At 44.2% G+C, this 21,584-nt stretch overlaps 1 pseudogene; it reads left to right on the top strand.

Annotated features, from left to right (window-relative positions):
• The first annotated feature begins 9,928 nt into the window (after positions 1-9,928).
• On the top strand, positions 9,929-21,119 carry LOC101427387 (post-GPI attachment to proteins factor 4-like; annotated as a pseudogene).
• The last annotated feature ends 465 nt before the right edge of the window (positions 21,120-21,584 follow it).

The raw sequence follows: 21,584 nt of genomic DNA, 5'->3' as shown, positions 1-21,584 counted from the left end.
TAAGATTTATTTATTCCCTGACCCCACCTTGTTGTTTGCACTTGCTGTCTGCTCTCTGTGTCAATTTGATGTATGCTCTCTGTGTCTGCTTTTCTTCTCTTCTTGTCTTCTAACTTTAGGAGGCACCAGAACTGATCCTGGAACCTCCGATGTGGGAGAGAAGCATTCAGTCGCTTGAGCCGTCTCAGCTCCCTGATTTGTTGTGTCTCTCTCTGTCTCTCTTCTTCATCTCCTTTATTGTGCCGGCTCACCTGGCAGGGCAGCCTGCCTTCACCAGGAGGCCCCGGGAAGCAAACCTGGGACCTCCCATATGGTAGACGGGAGCCCAATTGCTTGAGCCACGTCCACTTTCCCATGCCAAAGGAAAAAAGCCCCAGCATCTTTAGGATGCAGGAGAGAGGCATAAGAAGATTCAAAGATGTAAACAAATGCAGAACCTAGATGGCCATGTAGTATATAAAGAAAATTTTGGATTTCACTCAAAGTGCAATGGGGAGTAATTGAAAGATTTTAAAGCTGGGGAATGCCTGCTTTCATTTATAGTTTTTTTGAAAAATTACTTTCCCTGCATGTGGAAAATAGATTGTAGGGGGCCTAGAGTAGAACTAAGACAGGTAAGGGGTTAGGTGACTAATTATGCCAGCTTGGACTGGAATGCAGCAGTGAAGATTCATTCATTCATCTGCTTTTCAGATAGTTATTATGCTTCTACCATCTGGCAGGCACTGTTTTGGAGAGAAGTAGATGTATTCAAGATATATTTGGGGATGTAAAGTTGAAAGGATTTGGTGATGGATTGGAAGTAAAGAGTGCAGAAAACCGAGGGATAGAGTCTCTAGTTTGAACAACCAGGTGGAACAGATAGGGAATAGCTGATTTGTAGGGAAAATCAAAAGTTCTATTTTGTACATTATATCAGTTTCCTATGGATGCTGTGGCAAATTACTACTAACTTTGTGACTTAAAACAACAGAAATGTATTCTCTTACAGTTCCGGAGGCCAGAGGTCTAAAATGATTTCCGTAGGATAAACTCAAGGTGTCAGCCATGTCTTCCTCCCTCTAAGGAGTCTAGGGAAGAATCTGTTTCATTGCCTTTTCCAACATCTAGAGCTGCAATCCTTGCATCTCTTCACTCATGACCATCTTCAAAGCCAGCATCAAGACATCTTCAACTGTTTCTGTCACATTGCCATTTCCTCTTAAAATTTCCCTCTCCCTTTCTCTTATACAAATTCTTGGTTTTACATGTAGGGCCCACCCAGATAGTCTAAAACAATTAAGATTCTTAATCACATCTGCAAAATCCCTTTGCCATACACAGTAACATTCACAAATTCCATTAAAACCTGAATATCTTTGGGGGCCATTATTCAGCCTATCACAAACATGCCAAACAGACAGGTAGACATACAAGATTGGAGCTCAGAGGGGAGATCTAGGTGAAGATATAAATTTGGGATAGTGTGATGACTTGGAGCTTTATACTCCCTGAAAAGTATGTTCCTAAACTTAGTCTATTTCTGTAGGTGTCAACCCGTTGTAAATAGAAATAGGACCTTTTGATGAGGTTACTTCTGTTAAGGTGTGGCCAAAGTCGATCAGCATGGGTCTTAATCCTACTATTGAAGGCCTAATATATAGAGAGAAAGCCACAGGGAGCAGTTAGAAGCTGGAAGTCAACAGAACCCAGAAGAGAAAAGAGTAGCCAGGAGAGGCCACTGTGTGCATTGCAATGTAACAAAAAAACCAAGGACCAAAAACCAGCAGCCGGCCAAGAACTCCACAGTCTGTCTAGGAGAAAGCAATTCTCCTGGCCTTAAAACTGTGAGCCAATAAGTCCCCATTGTTTAAGCCAATCCATTGCATCGTATTTGCTTCATTAGCCAGGAAACTAAAACAGTTTTTGGTGCCAGGAGTGGGATGCTGCTATTGCAGATACCAAAAAAATGTAGGCATGGTTTTGGAATTGGATAAGGAGTAGAGGCTGGAAGAATTGTGAGGTGCTAGGCAGAAAGAGCCTAGATTGCGTTAAAGAGACTATTGGTAGAAATATGGATGCAGAATATACTTCCAATGAGGCCATAGAAGGAAATGATGAATGTGTTATTGGAAATTGTAGGAAAGGCAGTCCTTGTTACAGAGTATCAGAGAACTTGGAAAGTTGTAGTCTGAAGTTGGATTAAAAGTGGAACTTGGAAGAGATAAACTTGGATATTTAGCTGAGTAGATTTCCAAGCTCAGTATGGAAGGTGCAGCCTAGTTTCTCCTTGCAGCTTAAAATAAAGTGTGGAGGAAATGAATAAGCTGAGAACTGAACTCTTAAGCACAAAGAAACCAGAAATTGACTGGAAAATTCTGAGCCTGTCAAGATAGAATGCTCTGAGGCTAGGGCCAGAAGGGGCTCTAGTAGGGACCTCCCAGAGCTTCTAGAAAGTGAGTCCCTGAAGAACAGGGCTCCATGTGATGGTTTAACTGAACATGGATCCTATTACCCATTTCAATGGAAGGAAGAATTTTCATCTCTAATTCAGCCAGCCAGCTTCTCCTGGGGAATTCATTGAAAACCTTCATTGGTGTTCCCAGCTTGCAGCTTGCCCTACAGAATTTAGACTTGCCCATCTCCTCAGCCATGTGAGCCAATTCCTATAATACATCTCATAATATTTAAATTATATATATCCAGTCGGTTCAGTTTTCCTGAAGAACCCTGACTAGTACAGATAGGGAGAGGGTGTAGAGAGTATATGCAGAAAGAACAGCAGACCCAAGACTGAGCCCTGAGGAATGCCAACATTAGACATCTAGTAGGGAAGGACAGCATAGCCAGAGAAGGGTGAGGAAATCCATGGCATCCCATGAAGAATAAAAATGGGACCATGGTGGAAGGGGTCTAGATGAGAAACATGAAAATACATGGATGCAATAGGAAGAGATAATAGATGATGCAGAGATAGGAATATTATTTGAATGAAGTTCCTTGAGAAAGTGAGAAGGAATGGGATTCAGAGCCCAACTGGAGAGACTCCATGGGAAGGAATGATGCCACCTCCATTCCAAATGGTAGGAAAGGGAAAAGATGGACAAAGAAAAGTAGTGATATAATTTGCTTATTGGGGAAATGCGAGAATTTGAGGCCAATTTCTTCTATTTTTAAAAATAAAGCATGAGGTAAAATCATTAACCAGGAGTGGAAGGGATAGGGTTTATCTGAAGAAAAAGCCCTGGAGTGGGAAAGACAACCTAAGAGGGAAACAGGAGGGGTTCTAGAGTAATACCAAGTGTCCATTTAAGATGTGAGATCATGAATGAAGTAAAAAGTATATCAAAAGAATAGTAAAGATAGTGCCAAGGGAGCTGAGGAATTTCTTTTGACTCTTGAGTTGAAGAAGACAATGGAGGCAGTGGCATTAGAGCTAGGCCTCAAGTCTGGCCAGAGGAAGACTTAGTAATGAGGAGACAGTTTCAGGAAGAGTGGTTGCCTGTTTGTAGGAGACAGATATGTTCATAATTCACTGACTGCATCATCTAGTTCTGCAGGGGAAATCTAAAAACCAGACCCTGAGCAATGGCACATATAGAAGTCTATCCTAGACCTTCACTTTGGCCCTATCCCACTGCAAACATGGTAGGTTGAATTACATTCCCTATAAAAACAAGTTCTTAAACCCATTCCTGTAATAGAGATAGCTCCTTTTAAAGATGTTATATTTAGTTAAGATATGGCCAACTGAATCAAGATGGGTCTTAATCCTACTAGTGGAGGCCTTATAGCAAGAAAACTACAGGAAGGAGCCAAAGGCAGGAAGTCAGTGGGAACCTGGAAGAGAGAGGACATTGCTATGTGACAGGAAGCCAAGGAACCCCAAGGAGTGTTAGCCAGCCAAATGCTATGGATCCCAGGAGGAAGCAAGCTTTCTAGCCTCTGAAACCAGGAGCCAATAAATTCCTGTTGTTTACCCCAACCCACTGTGTGGTATTTGTCATAACAGCCTGGAACTAAGACATCTTCATACTACCTATCCCTATGAGACAGCTAACAGACCAGAAGTATGGTGGAAAAGAAGGTCTATGGGACAACACAGAATGTCCCACTTGCAAAGAAGTAAGTGGCTCTTTTGATTCAAAGTCACTCTGAAAAAAGTTGCAAACTCTATTACCTCTCAGTACATCTCGAAGAAATGGCTTCAGCATGGCCCCTGCCCTCACCAGCTCCTGGTGGAGTTGGCCTCCTGCCTGAGGAAATGGCTGTACTTTGGGGAGGACAGTGACCTTGCCCTCAGGGAGCTGTTGGGAGTTAGGGCAAAGGGATGTATTACGGACCTCAGAGGATGGGGAAAGGATCTATGTGGCCACACAGAGGCATTTAGGCTGAGGCTCAAGAGGCAATGCTAGAAAATGGTAATCACAATCTCTCGTCTTGCTGGGACTATGGTTTCCAGCCCTGTAGGAGGCAGAATTCTAAAATGCCCCCCAAGATACCTGACCCTGATATACATGCCCGGATAATCCCCTTGAGTGTGGACAGGAGCTGGAACTATGTTGGGCTATCACTCCCATTGTTGGTTACATTATATGGGAAAGGTGAAAAGATTTTACAGACTTGAAAATGAAGGTTCAAAATTAGTTGATTTTGAGTTACTCAAAAGGGAAGTTATCCTGGGTGGGTCTGGCTTAATCAGGTGAAAGCCCTTAAAACCAAGACTAGACCCCTCCTGAAGAGAGAGATACTTTTCTGCTGTTCTGAAGAAGAAAGCCACATGAATTCCAGAGCTTCAAGGAAATGAGTTCCTTCAACTGCCACGAAAGCTTAGAAGAGAATCCCAAGCTTTGGATGAGGCCCTAGCCCCAGCCAATGCCTTGATTGCAGTCTTGTGAGACCCTGAGCGAAAGACCCATCTAAGCCATGTCTAGACTCCTGATCCATGGGAAATGAGAGATAAAAAATGTGTGTTGTTTTAAGCCATTAAATCTATGGTCATTTGCTATGCAGCATAGAAAACTAAGTTCAGAGGGGTAAAAGCCAGAGACAGAACTTTCTTGACTATCATGAATAGTGAATCCACATTGCTGTACTACTCAGTCCACAGTGGCCAGCTATACGGTGGGCATACCTCCAAGGGGAACTTCAGCAACAACTGGGCAAGAAAGGAGAGTATGATATGTTCAAATACATACCAACATTTGAGAACAACTTCATCTCCAAATCATCATAAGCCGAGAAGTGATGGATGTATACAGCTATGTCCAAATGGTGACCATGGGCATTGATCCAGCAGGCCCATCCATCCTCCACCCTTTGAAGCCATGCTGCTGACCTGACCAGCCTCAGGCTGTGAAGAGCATGCTGGGCATGGCCAGACCACCAAGAGAAGAGGCCACAAGCCTATGAAGACTGTAGAGCTAACCTAGGCAATTTTCCTTGAAATTTGGGAAAGAGCACTCTGCTGAAACTTGTCACTGGCCATTATTTCTACTTGCAGCTTTGTATCCCTTGAGACAAATGAAAGACTTCTTTGCCTATCAGGAAAAGCTCATTTATCTCCTGAGACCACCGTGGAGGGCTACTGCAATATCCAGGCCACCCCAGTTGGGGACCCAATGGACATGACTGTTGGTCAGAGACAAAAAGAGCAACAATAAATCTCTTCAGGGACTCAGGAGGATGGAGCCAGGGTGCTTTGGGAGAGTATCAAAAAGCTTGTCCTGCCAAGCCCATTGCTAACCTGGAAAATGCATTCCATGTGAAAAAGGCCAGACCTAAATGTGCCACCACCATTGGAGATGTTCCTGGCACTTATCCAGAAGGTACTACAAAGCTCAACTTCAGACGTTCCTTAAATATTAGCTGCTCTAATCTCATATCTGATATGGCAATCCTCTTTGCAACATTGGGAGAGTGCAATCTTTTCTTCAAATACTTTCTACTCAGATTGAAGATAGACTAATCTGTTGTGGGAACTGTAATCTGTCACCCCATGAATTCCATGACCTGAGCTTTGTATAAATCACTATAATGTGTGTGTGTGAACACACGCACAATCAGCTCATTTTATCAAAATGTAAAATGTGTGTACTCTTGGCTTGGCAATCCCCTTTTTAGGAATCTTCCCTGCAGAAATACTAGCAAAAATGTAGAGAATAAAAGTCTATGGGAAGTGGATGTGGCTCAAGTGATTGAGATCCCGCCTACCACATGGGAGGTCCCAGGTTTGGTTCCCAGTGCCTCCTGGAGAAAACAAGCAAGACAGCGAAGTGGTGTGATGGGCTGGCATATCAAGCTGATGCAATAAGATGATGCAACATGGAGACACAAAGAAGAAACACAATGAGAGACACAAAGCAGGGAGTGGAGGTGGCTCAAGCAATTGAGCACCTCTCTCCCACATGAGAGGTCCTTGGTTTGGTTCCTGGTGCCTCCTAAAGAGAAGATGAGCAAATGCAGAGAGCACACAGTGAATGGACACAAAGAGCAGATAGCTAGTGCAAACAAGAGGAGGAAAATAAATAAATAAAATAAATCTTAAAAGAAAAAGTCTCCTCTATAAGGAGGTTCATTGGGACATTGAAATAGTGCTCTCCCTATTTCTGGAATGGTTCAAGTAAAACTAGAAAAACCATTTGATAGGGGTGTGATAGAGAGGATTCTGGCATCAAATGGAAACTTGGACTTGTTGAACTCAAAATGTCTTCTAGTTATAAGCCCTTGGTTTGCTCAGGTAGAGGAAGAGAGGGGAGCAGATACTTCTGGTCTCACTTTCTGTCATCTTACTTCCTCTCTCCCTGCTTAGCACAGCCCATGGAGCTCCATGAAGAAGGGAATAAGAATAAAGTCAGCATCAGGAATGCTCACAGAGTTCCTGAGATGGCTGTGGCCAGCTCCTCTGATTTTGCTGTAGGCAAGGGAGTCCAATGTGCCTCCCAAACTGGCTGTGTTTATGAAATACCCAGTGAATCCACCCTAAGCATACTCTGTTCTGTAGTCATGAAACCTACAGAACTTGCCAGTAGGGTAATAACAGGGATTGCAGCAGAGGCAGTAGCAGCAGGGGCACAACAGACACCACAACAGGGTTGTGAGCTCAGCACCATCAGCAGGCCCAGGGCAAAGCAATGCAGCAATGTCAGGAAAAGCCAGCGAGGGTCCAAAAGGAAGCAGAGCCAGAATAGCTACAGCAGAACACCACCACCAGGTCCTCAGAGGGAGCTCAGGTGGTCATGGAAGGTGCCTCTTGCACATGTCCTTGGAGGGTACTTCCAGCATGTTGGCAGAGACTCCCAGCAAGTCTGCTGTGAAAACAGCAGGAAGTCCAGTGCAGACCTCTCTCCTCTCTACATTGCAGAGTGAAGGCTACGTAAGTGAAAGGGATGGAAAGCAGAGAGTTTCCTAGTCCAGTGCTGAAGCCTAGAAAGAGAGGAAAGAAGGGGGAAAGTGCAGATCTCTCAGTAGGAGGATTCTTGAAACCACAGCACAAGTGAAAGTAGTGACAGGACAAACAGGAGAAGTCAACTTGAAAATCATCTTACTGCCAGTCATTGGCCAGCTGTGGAACCTTATAAATTACAAAAAGAGAAAAGGCTGGAGCAGCCCAGGAGGCAGCAGATAGAGCTTCTCCACTCCTAAAAGCTTCTTCAGTTGCAGTCTAACCATGAAGGATTCTAGGACATTTCATAATCAGGATAGAGAAACTTATCTACATCTAGTTCAATGGCTGCAAGTAAGAGATCCAGAAGGATTGCCTCTTTCTATTCTTCTTTAATAATTTTTATTTTTATTTTTAAAGGAGCTTTAGATTACATAAATGTTACATAAAAAATATAGGGGAGTCCCATATACCGCATTCCCTGCCCTTCCCACACTTTCCTCCATTACAACATCTTTCACTGGTGTGGTACACTTGTTACAATCAGTAAACACATATTGAAGTATTGCTCCTAACCATGGTCTATAATTTACATTATGTTTTGCACTTTGCACCTCACAATTTTATAGACTAAGACAAAATGTATAATGGCTGGTATCTGTCATTGTAATGTCATGCAGAATGATGCAAATGTCTCAAAAATACCCCCATGTTACACCTATTCTTCCTTCTCCCTCCCCTCAGAACCTCTGGTGACCACTGCCTTTATATCAATACTAGAAGTTCTTCCATTATTAGAATAATAATAACTTTACTTTAGTTCATAGTTGCATTCCCCACTTAAGTTTGTTCATTCCTCTATCTTGAAGATTTTGGGATGGTTATGCCCAACTCTGCTTCTGATTGAGAGAGGGTTTAGATCCCATGGAGAAGATGGTGGAACTGTCTTGCTTGCAGTTAAAGATACTCTCTGCTTCTTGGGTTGGGCATTGTCCATCATCATCCTCTTGTTAGTTGTCCTGAGTGAGTCTGATGAACTGGAGAGTGGGTGTTGCTGCAACTCTGTTGAGATTCAAGTCTCACCTGGCATATGAACAGCCAGAAGATTCGGGTGTCTGGGCACATATTTAATGGGTATAATGCTAATTATAGGTTCAAATAAATGGTATGAAGAACCATATATAGGAAAATTATAAATGAATCTAATTCTCATGCATTGGGGGAGATGGATTATCATATGTTCCAAGGTAAGGTCCACTGATGTGGGTGCTGATTTTCTGGGGTTGTTTTCCCTGCCTATATTTTCTAGATGTTTCTAGAACCCCCAGGAGCACTGCTATTTGAGGCACTGTTTACTGTCACAGACAGTGAGAAACTCCTGAAACATGTATAAGCGTAACCTCTGGAATGACCTCCTGACTCTCTCTGAAATTTTCTAGTCACTAAAACTCATTTGTATTTAATATTTCCCCCATTTGGTCTAGTCTTTCTCCAAATGTATCAAAAACTGCTGCTTGATATTAATCCCTCCTTGCCAGGGAGGCTCATCCCTGGGAGTCATGTCCCACATTGCGGGGAAGGCAGAGAATTTTTTATGCTGAGTTTGGCTTAGAGAGAGGCTACATTTGAGCAACAAGGAGGCCTTCAGGAGATAAATCTTAGCCAATATATATTACCAAGCCAAGTTTTGATTTCACAAGAAGAAGGTTCATAAGTACAAGCATCAATATCAAGGGTCTGGTGCATTAGTCTGCCCTCCTTTGCTAGGCACTGCCCATGTATTCCAGCAATTCTCACCACTCTATGAAAGAATGTAGCAGGACTTGCCACTATTGGAATTCATTATTCCTGTGGGTCTCCAACACCGATACAATACCCCATGACCACATGAACACACTCACACTCCATAGAGGCATGCCCCAGGTACACCACCATTTAAACATGCCTCCCCACTGACACTCCACATCAGTGAACCTCCACTACCACAGCTGCAACCCCTCTGCAACCCAAAACTTCCCCCAAAAGAGTCAACAACAAAATAATGAAAATACAATGAAAAATTAAAAAATAAAATTAAAAAAATTTTTTCATTGTGCCTTTCATCTCCATAAGCTCTCTTATCTTTCATGTATGTTGGAAATTTCTTCTATATCCCAATGTCTTTTTTTTTTTTTTTCACTTCATTTTCCAAGAAGTTTTAGGTTACAGAAAATTCACATAGAAAATGCAGGGGGAGGCTTCGTGCACATGTGTGTGTGTGTCTGTGCACGTGAGCATGCTCTCGCATCAGTGTGTGTGTCTGTGTGAGTGAGCGAGTGAGAGTGTGAGCAGGCCCGACGGGCATGCTCCCCCAGCCTCTCTCTCCCCACCAGCACCATGTTGGGCGGGTCAGTTCAAGTTGAGACCAAAAGCCGGGCCAAAAATGATACCAAGAGGGTCATGGCAGGTATCAAGAAAGTGCGCATTAGAGGTTCCCTGGTAAAGGTCACAGTATATGATTAACAGACTGTAACACACAGAAAAGCAAAACCCCACCCAGGGGCCACATGCCCGATTGAGCAAACCATGGCCCAGGTGTGCGTAAAAGCAACCAACCATCTCCTCACTAGAAGCAAGAAACCACAGGGCGATGGAACAGGGCAAGGTAAGAATTTCCACTCCCTCCTGACCAAAGCTCCGTCAGCCCCTCTTAGAGTCCAAGACTACATCACTTCCTAGCCCACTACCCCAGTAACCATACAAGGGAAAGAATTTGCTTTTTCAACCCCTCATTGGCCCTGGGCTATACTCAGTTCCTAACTCCCTCCCCTTGAACTAACAATTCCCCTGCCTTTTGGAATACTGTATAAATTCCTAACCACCCCTTCCAGGGGCGACCTAAAGTCTAATCTTCAGACCCATTCTGCTGTGATTGCTTCTCAATGAACTTTATGCCTGCAATGATCAGTCTCCGTGTCCCAGCAAGCACCTTCTAACAGTGCGCAAATGGGAAAAGTGGGTGACTGTGGGAGACACATCCCTGAGAATCTACAAGTGGGTCTCTGTGACAGAGCCAAAAGTTGATGATAATAACGAGAACAAGAAAAAGGGCAAAGGTGAGAAATGCGGCTCAGAGGTGACCACGCCAGAAAACAGCCTCCTGGGAATGATGGACGTGCACGATGACAGCGGAAGCCAGAGCTCCCTCGAATATGCCTCTTCCATCAGACAGGACAGCAGCAACCCCAGCCTGCTGCGTCCCTCATCTTAATGTTGAAACGTGAAGGGTCTTAAAAAAAAATCCTTTACTTATAAATTTTCATACTCAGGCAGTCAGTTCTGTTGAGAACTGCATCCAGCATCTTGACAAAAAAATCCCCCATATGTTACATCTTAATGAATCTCTAGGCGGCTTTACTTCCAGATCCTGTATAACTAGAATAACATTTTTTCTTTGCAGCAAAACTCCGTTTTGGTGAGAGCTGAATTTGGATGTTTATTTCCTTTTCTTTTTGGGAAACCAGAAGTTGTAACTTAGACAGCTGAAGGAGAAGCCAACAAACACATCCACAGAAAGCATCACTGAGGGTCACCTGGCTGTGGCCTCTGGATGGGCAAGGGGAATTGTTATGGTTGAGGATGAACATGGCACCCATCGTACCAAAGCTGTCATTAGTTTTTCTTTGAAGTGCCTGCAGGTCTGGGCAGTGGCCAGGTCCCACTGAACCCTGCCACGGCCGTGCTAGGCAAAGCGTCATGGCCCTGCACTCAGCGCTGACTGAGAAGGCCTTCCACGCAGAGTGAGTAGACTGCAAAATTCCACATGTGCTTCCTTACCTGACACATCTGCACCTTGGAGCCACTGCTCCCCCACCCTGCACCCATTGCCCCACTTCCCACCACAGAATCTAAGACCTTCCAGCTGGCTTAGCTAGGGGCAGGGGACCTCAGTGAATGCCTTCCACGGACCAGGCCTCAAGGCCTAAAGGGCTCCCAGGGCAGACTTACTCCCCACGCACCTTGACATTGCCGAAGGCAGACAGTCGACTGATCCATGTAGGGTGGTGATGGCCCATTATCAAGCGGTGCAATGGTCTGGAATGTTCATTATTGCTTGGGACCTGGTACAGGTATAAAGACCTTTTCTCACCATTATCAATTATTTTTCCTTTTATGACTCTTTTTGGTGTGTTGCACAGCAGTATAATTTTTCACTTATTTATTCCCTCAGTAGATATGGTTTGTATAATACAATGTACAATGGTTCCATTTCAGAAAATAAAAAAATCAAATCATGAAAAAAGAAAAAGAAAATACAGGGGATTCCTCATTTCCTCCCCCTCATATTCTCCCCTACCAATAACATCCTATATGAGTATGGTACATTTGTAACAATCAGTGAGCCAGTATTGAAGTATTGCTACTAGCCATGGTCAGTAGTTCATATTGTTTTACCTTTTGCACCATATACTTTTATAGGCACTGACAAAATGTTTAATGGCCTATATCTGCCATTGTGGGATCATGCAAAATAACTCCAATGCCCCAACACTGCCCTGTGTTCCACCCATTCCTCCCTCCCCCTCCCCTCAGAACCTATGGCAACCACTGAGTTTCAATTTTTGAACAATAAGGCTCATAGTTACATGCGTTAATATTGAGGGCTTGACATACTGGTCTATTTTATTTCTATTTTTTTTTTAAGATTTATTTGTTTTTTATTTTATTTTTAATTTTTCCCCTCTACCTCCCCCAGATGGTTCTCTTTGTCTCCTCATTGTTTACCCGCCTCCTCCAGGAGGCACCAGAACCTCACGTGGGAAGTGGAGTGCCCAACGGCCTGAGCCACACCCCCTCTACAAGGGCTGCGGCATCTGCTGGCCAGTATCATCTGCTTGTTTAGGTGTCTGCTCATTGCAGCGGTGTGTGGGCATCTAGCTCTCACTGTGGTAGGTGCAGTGTCTGCTTGTCTTCTTTAGGAGGCGTGGGACCGAATCTGGGACCTCTTGTGTGGTAGGCAGATGCCCAACTGGTTGAGCCACATCCACTTCCCTTTTTTTGTTGTTTTTTTTAAAGATTTATTTTTTTAGCTGTCCATCCCCTGCCCCCTTCCCCCTCCCCCCCCCCCCCCGATTGTTTGGGCTCGCTGTCTGCTCTCTGTATCTGCTCGTCTTCTTTTAGGAGGCACCAGACCCAAACCTGGGACCTCCCATGTGGGAGGAAGGTGCCCAATGGCTTGAGCCACCTTCACTCCCTTTTTTCTTTTATTAGGCACTGCCGTTGTGCTCAAGATGTTCTTGCCCCTCTATTTGAGAATGTAGGAGAATTCCCCAGGATGGTACTTTAATATATTCTTGTTTATTGTGTACGTCTCCACCCACTGAGATAACACCCTATGGCCACATGAACACATTCATATTCCATAGGAGCCTGCACCAGGTGCACCCTTTCCCACATATCCCCCTACCACCAACGCCCTGCACTAGGGCCCCTCCCCTGCCATTCACCAAAAGAATATCCCCACCATTGTAGTTTCAACCACAGACCAACAAATCCCCAGAATTCACCTGTTCCTTCCTCCAGTCCTCCCCCCCAGCTCCATAGATAGTCCATCCCAAGCCCCCTACCCTGCTCACCCTCACACTCCAGCACCAATGACCCCTCTCACATCCCTGCACCATTATCGCTCCCATCCACTGCCAAAACACCCCCCTTCCACCTTCCCGTAGGTTTTACCCGTAGTGACAATCAGCTCACCACCCTTGACTCCCTTTCTGTCTCCTGATAACCTATCTCTGTGAGTCTGCTCAGTTTGCTTAGTTCATGTCGGTGAGGACATGTAATGTTTGTCCTTTAGTTACTGGCTTGCTTTACTAACTGCAAAGCCAGTCTGACTACAAAAACAGTGGTCCCATCCTGCAGGAGGGAGATGGACATTCTGTCTAAGACTGGAGAGGAGCAACACAGAGGCCATGATTGAGAAAAGATGGAGCTCATTGGTACCTTGATACCTGAGCCCAAGTAGACAGCAACCTTTGAAGCCAAGCCCTTAAATGGGAGCCAGAGCAGAAAGTACTTGTGGAAGCATCCTCAGAGAACCATTCCCAGCTTTCCTTACTGTAGGTTAAATCAAGTAGAAAACTCTCAAAATGAAGTGCCATCTGTTTAATTTTGATGCCCCACATTCTGCTGTGGATTTTGTGATGCTGATGCTAATGCAGGCTGAGGCCCTGGTCCCATCAAGTAGAGTCTCACCTCACACCCATGCTCAACAGAGCCAGTGTGAATGTGCCATCTTGCCTCAACCACTTTCTAGCTTTAATCTCCCAAAACTGTGGCTGAAAGTGATAGAATCTACCCTGGGAAGCTCCACCACCTCCTTCCCCTCCTCTTCCCAAACAGAGACATTCAATCCAGTTCATAAAGTAAGCAAGAAGAGAATTCATGCCCCCTTGGAATATTCAGGGGAGGAAGGAAGGATGCAACATGTATTGGCAATCAGAATAGGACAGGCTATCATCCAAACTTAGGAATTCTACCCTAGGTATACATACTCTGGAGAAACTTTCACACATGTTTCAGGAGACAACTATAAGAATGCTTATAGCAAAACAATTTGTAATAACAAAACACTGGAAACTGCCCTACTGACTATCAGGAGGAAAACTGTTAAATTGTGGAATATATAGATATGAGGTCCGACTAGCAATGAAAATAAATAACAGCTATACACAAAATCTGACCTAAAGTTGCGTGAAAAAACAAGTCACAGAAGAACATGTGTGATACAGTTCCATTCACTGACCAGGTCATAAGCAAGACAAATCAACATGCTGTCTAGGATACATATTTGGTAAAACATAGAGGAAAGAAGGAAATGAGAAGTTCAAAGTGCAGCAAAGTGTTTGTCTCTAGAGTGGAAAGGAAGGAGACAGAATGGCACAGAGTTCACAAGGCTCATGTGGGCAGTTGTTCTGCATCTAAGCAAGGTGGTGGGCATGTGGCTGTTTACTGTTGTATTTCAGCCCATTCTCCCATCCCTGAAATCAGGTGGGCTCAGAATCACTGTCAGCCAGGTGGCAGTTGTGAAGAAATTGTATCACCTTAGAAACCTACTTATCTTTTCCTTTTTATGTATCTGAAAGAGTAATACAGAAACAAATATTTCTTAGTCTGAAGAACTGATCTCTTTCACTAAGAAATTCTAAGTCACACACATACCTGATATCAGAAAAGGCTGGTTTGCCAGCATAGCTGATATGTAAGTGGATGACCCTCTTTCTTGTATTCGTCAGGTGTAAGGATTTGTCTTCTACTAGGTCATTCCTTGATATGAAAGGAACCATAAATACTTTCCCACTTCCCACTTCCTTGTGAACAAAAGGGAAGACTGCCTTTAACTTTAAATAGAAATTAACTGCATTTGGGTTGTTTTTAAGACTGAGCATGATGTTGAGCAGAGGGTAAGAACCACCTTGATTCAAGAGCTTCTTGAATATATATTTTTAGATTTATTTATTTACTTTATTTTTCTTTATTTATCCTCCCCCCTCCCACAGACCATTCTCTTGTCTATCTGCTCATTATTTGCTCGTCTTCTCCAGGAGGCACTGGGACCCAAATCCAGGACCTTCCATGTGGTAGGCAGGCACACAACTGGTCGAACAACATCCGCTTCCCTTGAATATTTTAATTACTCCTTTTCCTGAAACTTCCAAACTATCCCCATTTCTCAATAGTCATAGTTTAGCTTTGTGTAACCCTTTGTGGACTTCCACAAACTTCCATGTTCATTTGTTCATTTAATCCTGACAGATTCAAATTAGTGACTTGTCATATGTCATAAAATTAGTAAATAGCAGACCTAGGTCTTGAATCTAGGTCTGGCTATAAGCCCAGTTCCCTTTCCACTATAAGCAGCTAATATCTACTGAAATGACATCTACTGTCGGTAATAGCAGAAATAGATGGTTAGGGTTACCCTCTGCAATTACACAGGTTATTTTTGGTTTTCCGAAGTTCACAGTCCTGGTAGCTAGAGAATCAAGCTAAAAAAAGGGAGTTGCTATTGTTGGTGGCTCTGTTCTCCTCCGGGGTATTTGCCAAGAACTATTCACAAACTAGACTGGGCAGGAGGAGCCTTGTGAGGGAGGGGGAGGGTCGCCATGTGGTCGGCTTGCTCGATCTCCTTGGACTTGGAGCCAGGCCGTCCAGTTGCTTCAACATGAGCCAGAATAAATGGAGCCAAGTTAGTCAGACGCTGTTTTTCTACGCAGCAGAGTTCAACAGAGGGAAGGCCATGGAAAGTAAAACTTAGGAGAAGGTTTTCTATCCAGAAAGCTGACACCCGGGAAAAGTTCGTCAAATAAAGGCAGAAAGGCAATGGCCCATCAGCTTCATACTAGGCTAGTGTTTCCAAAGGAAGGGGCAGGAGAGAGCTGCTACCAGACCCCCAGAATCCCAAATGCTCTTGGGACACCTCGCTGTTGGTGTATCATAGGGCGGCCTTGTTTCCATCTATAAAAAAAAATAACTTTCCTGTGGATCTGTGGTAGACCAGGCACTAGGCAAATACCTTTCACCTATATTATCTTTCCAGGCAATTCAGGACATTGAGACAAACTGATCAAATCTTCTCTAGCATTTATTTTCACCATCCCCAATTATACAGACCTCAAACTTCACCTTCTACCTCTTTCTCTGACCCTTTGATACAAAATGCTAAGTGACCTGGGTCTTATTTTATTTTTAATTATCTTTTTAAGAAAGCTAATAGATAACACAAAATGTTACATTAAAAAACATGAGGTTCCCATATACCACACTCCCCAACCCCCACCCCCATCAATTTTTAAAATGGAAGATACATAGATTTTTTTGAAGATACATAGATCACAAAAAATTTTACATTCAAAAAATATAAGAGGTTCCCACATACCCCACCCACCCACACCTCCCACATCAAAAACCTCTTTCATCATTGTGACACATTCACTGCATTTGATAAATACATTTTGGAGCACTGCTCTACCACATGGATTATAGTTTACATTGTAGTTTACACTCCCCCCAGTACATTCAGTGGGTTATGGCAGGATATATAATGTCCAACATCTGTCCCTGCAATATCATTTAGGACAACTCCAAGTCCCGAAAATGCCCCCACATCACATCGCTTCTTCCCTCTCCCTTCCCTCAGCAACTACCGTGGCCACTTTCTCCACATCAATGCTACAATTTCTTCCATTACCAGACACAATAGTTCCATAGTAGAATACCAGTAAATCCACTCTAATCCATGTTTTATTCCTCCATCCTGTGGACGCTGGGATGGTGATGTCTACTTCACCTCTATATTGAGAGGGGGCTTAGAGTCCACATGGATGATGGATACAATTCTCCTGCTTGCAGTTGTAGGCACTCTTGGTTCCCTGGTGTGGTGGTTGACCTTCTTCACCTCCCTATTATCTGGCCTGGGTAAGTCCAATGAACCAGAGGGTAGGAGTTGCAACTCTGCTGAGGCTCAGGGTCCAGCTGGCCAAAGATTCATATCTCCTGAGTTTACACCAACCCTAGCACCAACCACAAGTTCAGTAACTGTGACAGAAGAGGCATGTGTAGAAAGGTCACATATGAGTCCAACTCTATCACACTCAGGAACACAAATTCCACTGACATGGCCCTGAAGTCCAGAGCCATCTGCCATGACCATAGAACCTCTGTGTCTCCGTAGCCCTCAGGAGAACCAGTACCTGGGGTTGCATCTACTTTGGCTGTCTCTGGGGTCCTGCTGAGGCGTGCATAAGCACAACCCCTCTGATGATCTCCTGACTTTTTTCTGAAGACTCAGCCATATAAACTCATTTGTCTTTGCCATTTCCTGCTTTTATTCAAGGTCAAAAAGCAGTTTTTAACACGTGATCCTACATGTAGGCTGAGATATTCTGCTGGTCTGAGTTGACCCTTTTATTCAAGGTCTCTTTCTAGTTGCATCACCAGTGAGTGATTGGTAGGAATCCCTTAGTGCCAGGGAGGCTCATCCCCAGGTTCACATCCCACAGTGTGGGGAAGGTAATGCATTTACATGCTGAATTTGGCTAAGAGAGTGGCCACATTTGAGCAACATGGAGGCTCTCAGGAGGTAACTCTTAGGCACTCTGCAGCTCTAGGCTTAGTTCATATTTCAGGCACACAGGTTCATAAGCATAGTCATCAGTAGCAAGGGCTCATCATTGGACCATCCTTCTTCATTGGCCTTTGCTTTTGCACTTTGCACATTGCTTTTGCACATTGGTCTTTTGCTGTTCCATTGGGGAATGTGATAGAGCTCACCTGGGTAGGAACTCAGCACTTGTTCACTTTCATTTGTAACTGTAACTACTATGAAAATACCCAACATATATCCGAATATTTTTATGTACCTTATATGCATGCCCTGGAGAACTTCCTCCAAAACATGTGCCCCCCACCAATAACACCCCACACCAGTATTCCTCCCCTGCCATGTTGAACCTCTCTGTGGTCCAAAACTTCTTCAAAAATGAAGCCTAATATATTTGGGCTTTATTTTAAATAGACCTGTCACATATTGGGAATGGATGAAAGGAACCATGAGATATTAGAAGATAACAGAGCTTGAGAACTGTGAATTAATGTAGAGAAGAGGTAACTTAGAAACCAAATGGTAGGGAAGAAATAGTTGAAGTAAAAAGGCAGAAGTTCAGTGACTCATCTTAACCTTTCTAGGAGAGACCTGCCTCCAGCCTCTTTTTAAAAAGCATTTCTGAGAGCTTTTTTTAAAAGGAGGTACTAGGGGTTGAACCCGGGACCTCATACATGGCAAGCAGGTGCTTAAGCCACTGAGTACACAACTATGTGGTTACACCAAATACCATTGATTGTGTACTTTGGATGAATGTATGCTTTATTGGTTTATTAATGGAATTGATTCGTTAAAAAATGAAAAAAGAATATGGGATTTAGTTTTATGAGATGACTATGATAAAACATTTTTTTCATTTTCTTCATTAACAAGGAGATCTTGAGACCTTGGTCATGTCATTTAACCAATCTGTGCTCATTTATATATCTTTCTGAACACTGGAGAAACAGCTGAGTTTGTTTTCAGGATTAAAGGGGAATAAGTGTGTATGGAAAGAATTTTTATAGTCATGCATCTATAATGTGTCAAACTTCTTTTTGTATTTTACTTTTTGAAGTTGAAATAAAGTTTACATTAAAAAAACAAACAAACAACAACAACATTTCAACAGCTTTTAGGAAGCCAAGTTTCCTAACCCATTGTTAATCTATTCAGTCATTATTATATTCCCTGGCTGTGCTGCCATTCCATCTAAGCAATAACTAGCACGGGAGAAGTCATTTGGCCATCTTGAGAAGTCATGTGAGGGCTTCAGGGGAGGGAGGGGTTGTGGCAAAACAGCTCAGAAAAAATGAGAATTTTACTACTAATGACCCTTCTACCTTTCACTTTGTCCTTACTTCCGAAGTTATTTTTTCACAGATTTGTATATTTTCAGGGAACAGAGAATCCTTGGGAGGAATCTCTCTTGAAACTGTTTAGGCATGTGGTCCTCCCCCACCCCAAGCCAGCTCCAAAAATAGAAAGAAAAAAAAAAGAAAAATGCCACCTTATCCTCTCTCCTGGGTTATGTTCACGTCATCTGCTGTTGACATTCAGTCCAGAAGCAACTGTGGGAAGAATGATGCAACCTCAGAGGTTAGGACATCAGGACTGTGGCCAAAGACCTTTCACAACATAAATGGAGCCTAGCCAGATTTTGGCTTTGGCCAGACATTTACGTTATTCCACGGCCGATTCTTCCTCTCAGTTCTAAAATCTGCAGGACTCTGATCCACTCTTTTACAGCATTACTTCCATCTTCATCGTGAGCTTCTTTTCCAGTCTGCTTTGGGGAGGAAAGGAGCAAAGCATTTAGAGAAATGGACCAATTGGAGAATTTTTTTGTCACAATGTGGAAATAATTTACAGGATCATTTTGAATTCTTCAGTCATCACCAAGCAAATGTCCTACTTGATTAAGTTATAAACATTGACTGGATTTTACAGGAAGTTTATTTTGTAATTGCATAAACAATTTAAATCCTCCCTTACGTACATTTTAAAAAATATCTTTTGCTATGAAAATTTTCAAATATATCAAAAAGTGTAGGAGTGGCTTGGTGCACTGTGGCCCCCTGGGAAACTTGTGGGTCTCACAGGCAGATGGAGAGCGAGGAGCCCTGTGCCAGAGTCGCTCAGGGAGATGAGGTGAAGCTGTGGGGATGCAGCAAGGGCACTCGGCACAGATGAAGCCAGCCTGGTGGCCACACCTGAGGTGGCCCCTGGAGTGTGCTGGGAACGGAACCAGCCGCCCCCCACCCCCATCTGCAGTAGGTTCTGCATGTGATGATTTTGGCTTGAGTTCCATAATGGTTTGTTCTTGGGACCAGACGTGATCAGAAATGGACCTCATGAGCGCCTCCACTGCCCAGCTGCCGTGCTCCTCCCAAGGCTGAGGAGACTCCTGGGGCAGCTCAGCTGTCCAGCTCTTCATCCCATCAGTGATGATGTTTGACCTGCTGGACCCTCTGCCTGTCCCCGCCTCCTGCACTCCTACTTCTTTCTGAGTCCTTGGCATCTGAACCGAATGAGCCAAAAGTTCCTGCTGCAGAGCTTGAAGGAGGGTGAAGCTGCCCTCCACTACTTTGAGGAGCTGCCCTCTGCCAATGACTCAGTGCCCATTGCCTGGCAGGCCATTCTCTGCCTCTGGATGGTCATCACCGTCATCACCTGGACAGGCAGCCTGGCCTCCCTGATGTCTTGCAGGTGGTGTCCTAGTTCCATCGGTTGCTTCAACAGTGCATGGGCCACCAACTTTTCCTGTGCAATGTGGAGCAGACTGTGAACCATTTCTATGCCAAGCTGCTGCCCAAGTATGTCCCATGGCCAACTGCTACGAGGGCACTGAGGATGAATATGGCAATGACCCTTCCACCAACTCCTTTGAGAAAGAGAAGCAGGACTATGCCTATTGCCTGGAGCTATCTGTGCAGCCCTACAACATAGACTGCATCCTGATGGTAGAAGATGTCCCCGACTCAGAAGAACAGCTCTTTCCATCTTGGAACAACTTCTTCGTGCTCAGATGCCCCTTATCTGAAGCTCCAGCAAACTGAGATGCTCTAGCTCTACTTCGACCCAGAGCCCACACAGAGCTTGGAGTGGGTTGGCATGGGCATGTTGCTTGAGCCCCTCCTGATCTGTGTATACATGCAGCTTGCTGGACGCCTGGGGTTCAGCTGGCCCATCATGCTCTTCTCCCTGTACAGCATGGGTCCTTTTGAGTGGTGGGGCGCCACTATTTCCTGGAACTGCAGCGGTTGAGTCCTTCCAGGTACAGTGTGGCCCCTGCCTCTGAGTGTTGCACACCAGCCATGCTCTTCCCTGCCCTGGTGGCCTGCGGGACCCTCACCTACCTGTTGCGGTGTACTGCCACAACGGCTTTGGCAAGGACACAGTGCTGTAGGCGCTGTTGAGGGGCAAGGAGGAGTGGGTCTATGTGCAGCAGCCAAACCTCATGAAACACACAGGACGTTCTCCAGCCTCCGCTTCAACATCTATCCCCGTCTGTTCCACCATGCCAGGAAATGCCTTTCCGAAATCGGCCACTTCCTCTGGACTCCGATATTAAGCTCTTTATTTGGACACACCAGTTGGCAGCTATTTCATTGTTTAATGTTGTTTGGGGTATAGGCACTGGGACAGCTGAGGCTCATCAGAGCCAAGGACCTTGGCTTTAGTACCCCCCCCACCCGCACCCCTGGCATGAGAAATGGGTCCAGACCTCTCTCACCACACACAGCCACACTATACCTCATGCAGTCGGACCCAGGCAATGGGGGTGCAATTATTAATAAATACCCGTTATGTCCTCCAGTTGTTGTTTTAGTTCTGCTTTAGGGGTTATGTCTGTCAGAAACCTTGTGCACCAAGTTTTTTATGTGTTATGACTATCTTAGGATGTTAAGGGTAGACTTTAGCAAAAGGCGAGATCCTTTTGAGTTGATTTCTTTCCCATGGAATGAAAATAATGGATGTATGTTTGGAATATATGTCCAAAGAGGCAGTTCCATGTTGATAAATTCCATTGGTTTCCTTGACCTGATACAATTTAAAAACTATGATAAAAAACGTATAATGGTATAATGAACACCCATA

The sequence above is a fragment of the Dasypus novemcinctus genome, chromosome 6 (assembly GCF_030445035.2).
Source record: "Dasypus novemcinctus isolate mDasNov1 chromosome 6, mDasNov1.1.hap2, whole genome shotgun sequence".
Classification (NCBI taxonomy): domain Eukaryota; kingdom Metazoa; phylum Chordata; class Mammalia; order Cingulata; family Dasypodidae; genus Dasypus; species Dasypus novemcinctus.
Note: the sequence above shows the minus strand (reverse complement) of the source record. Positions and strands in the feature narration are given on the sequence as shown.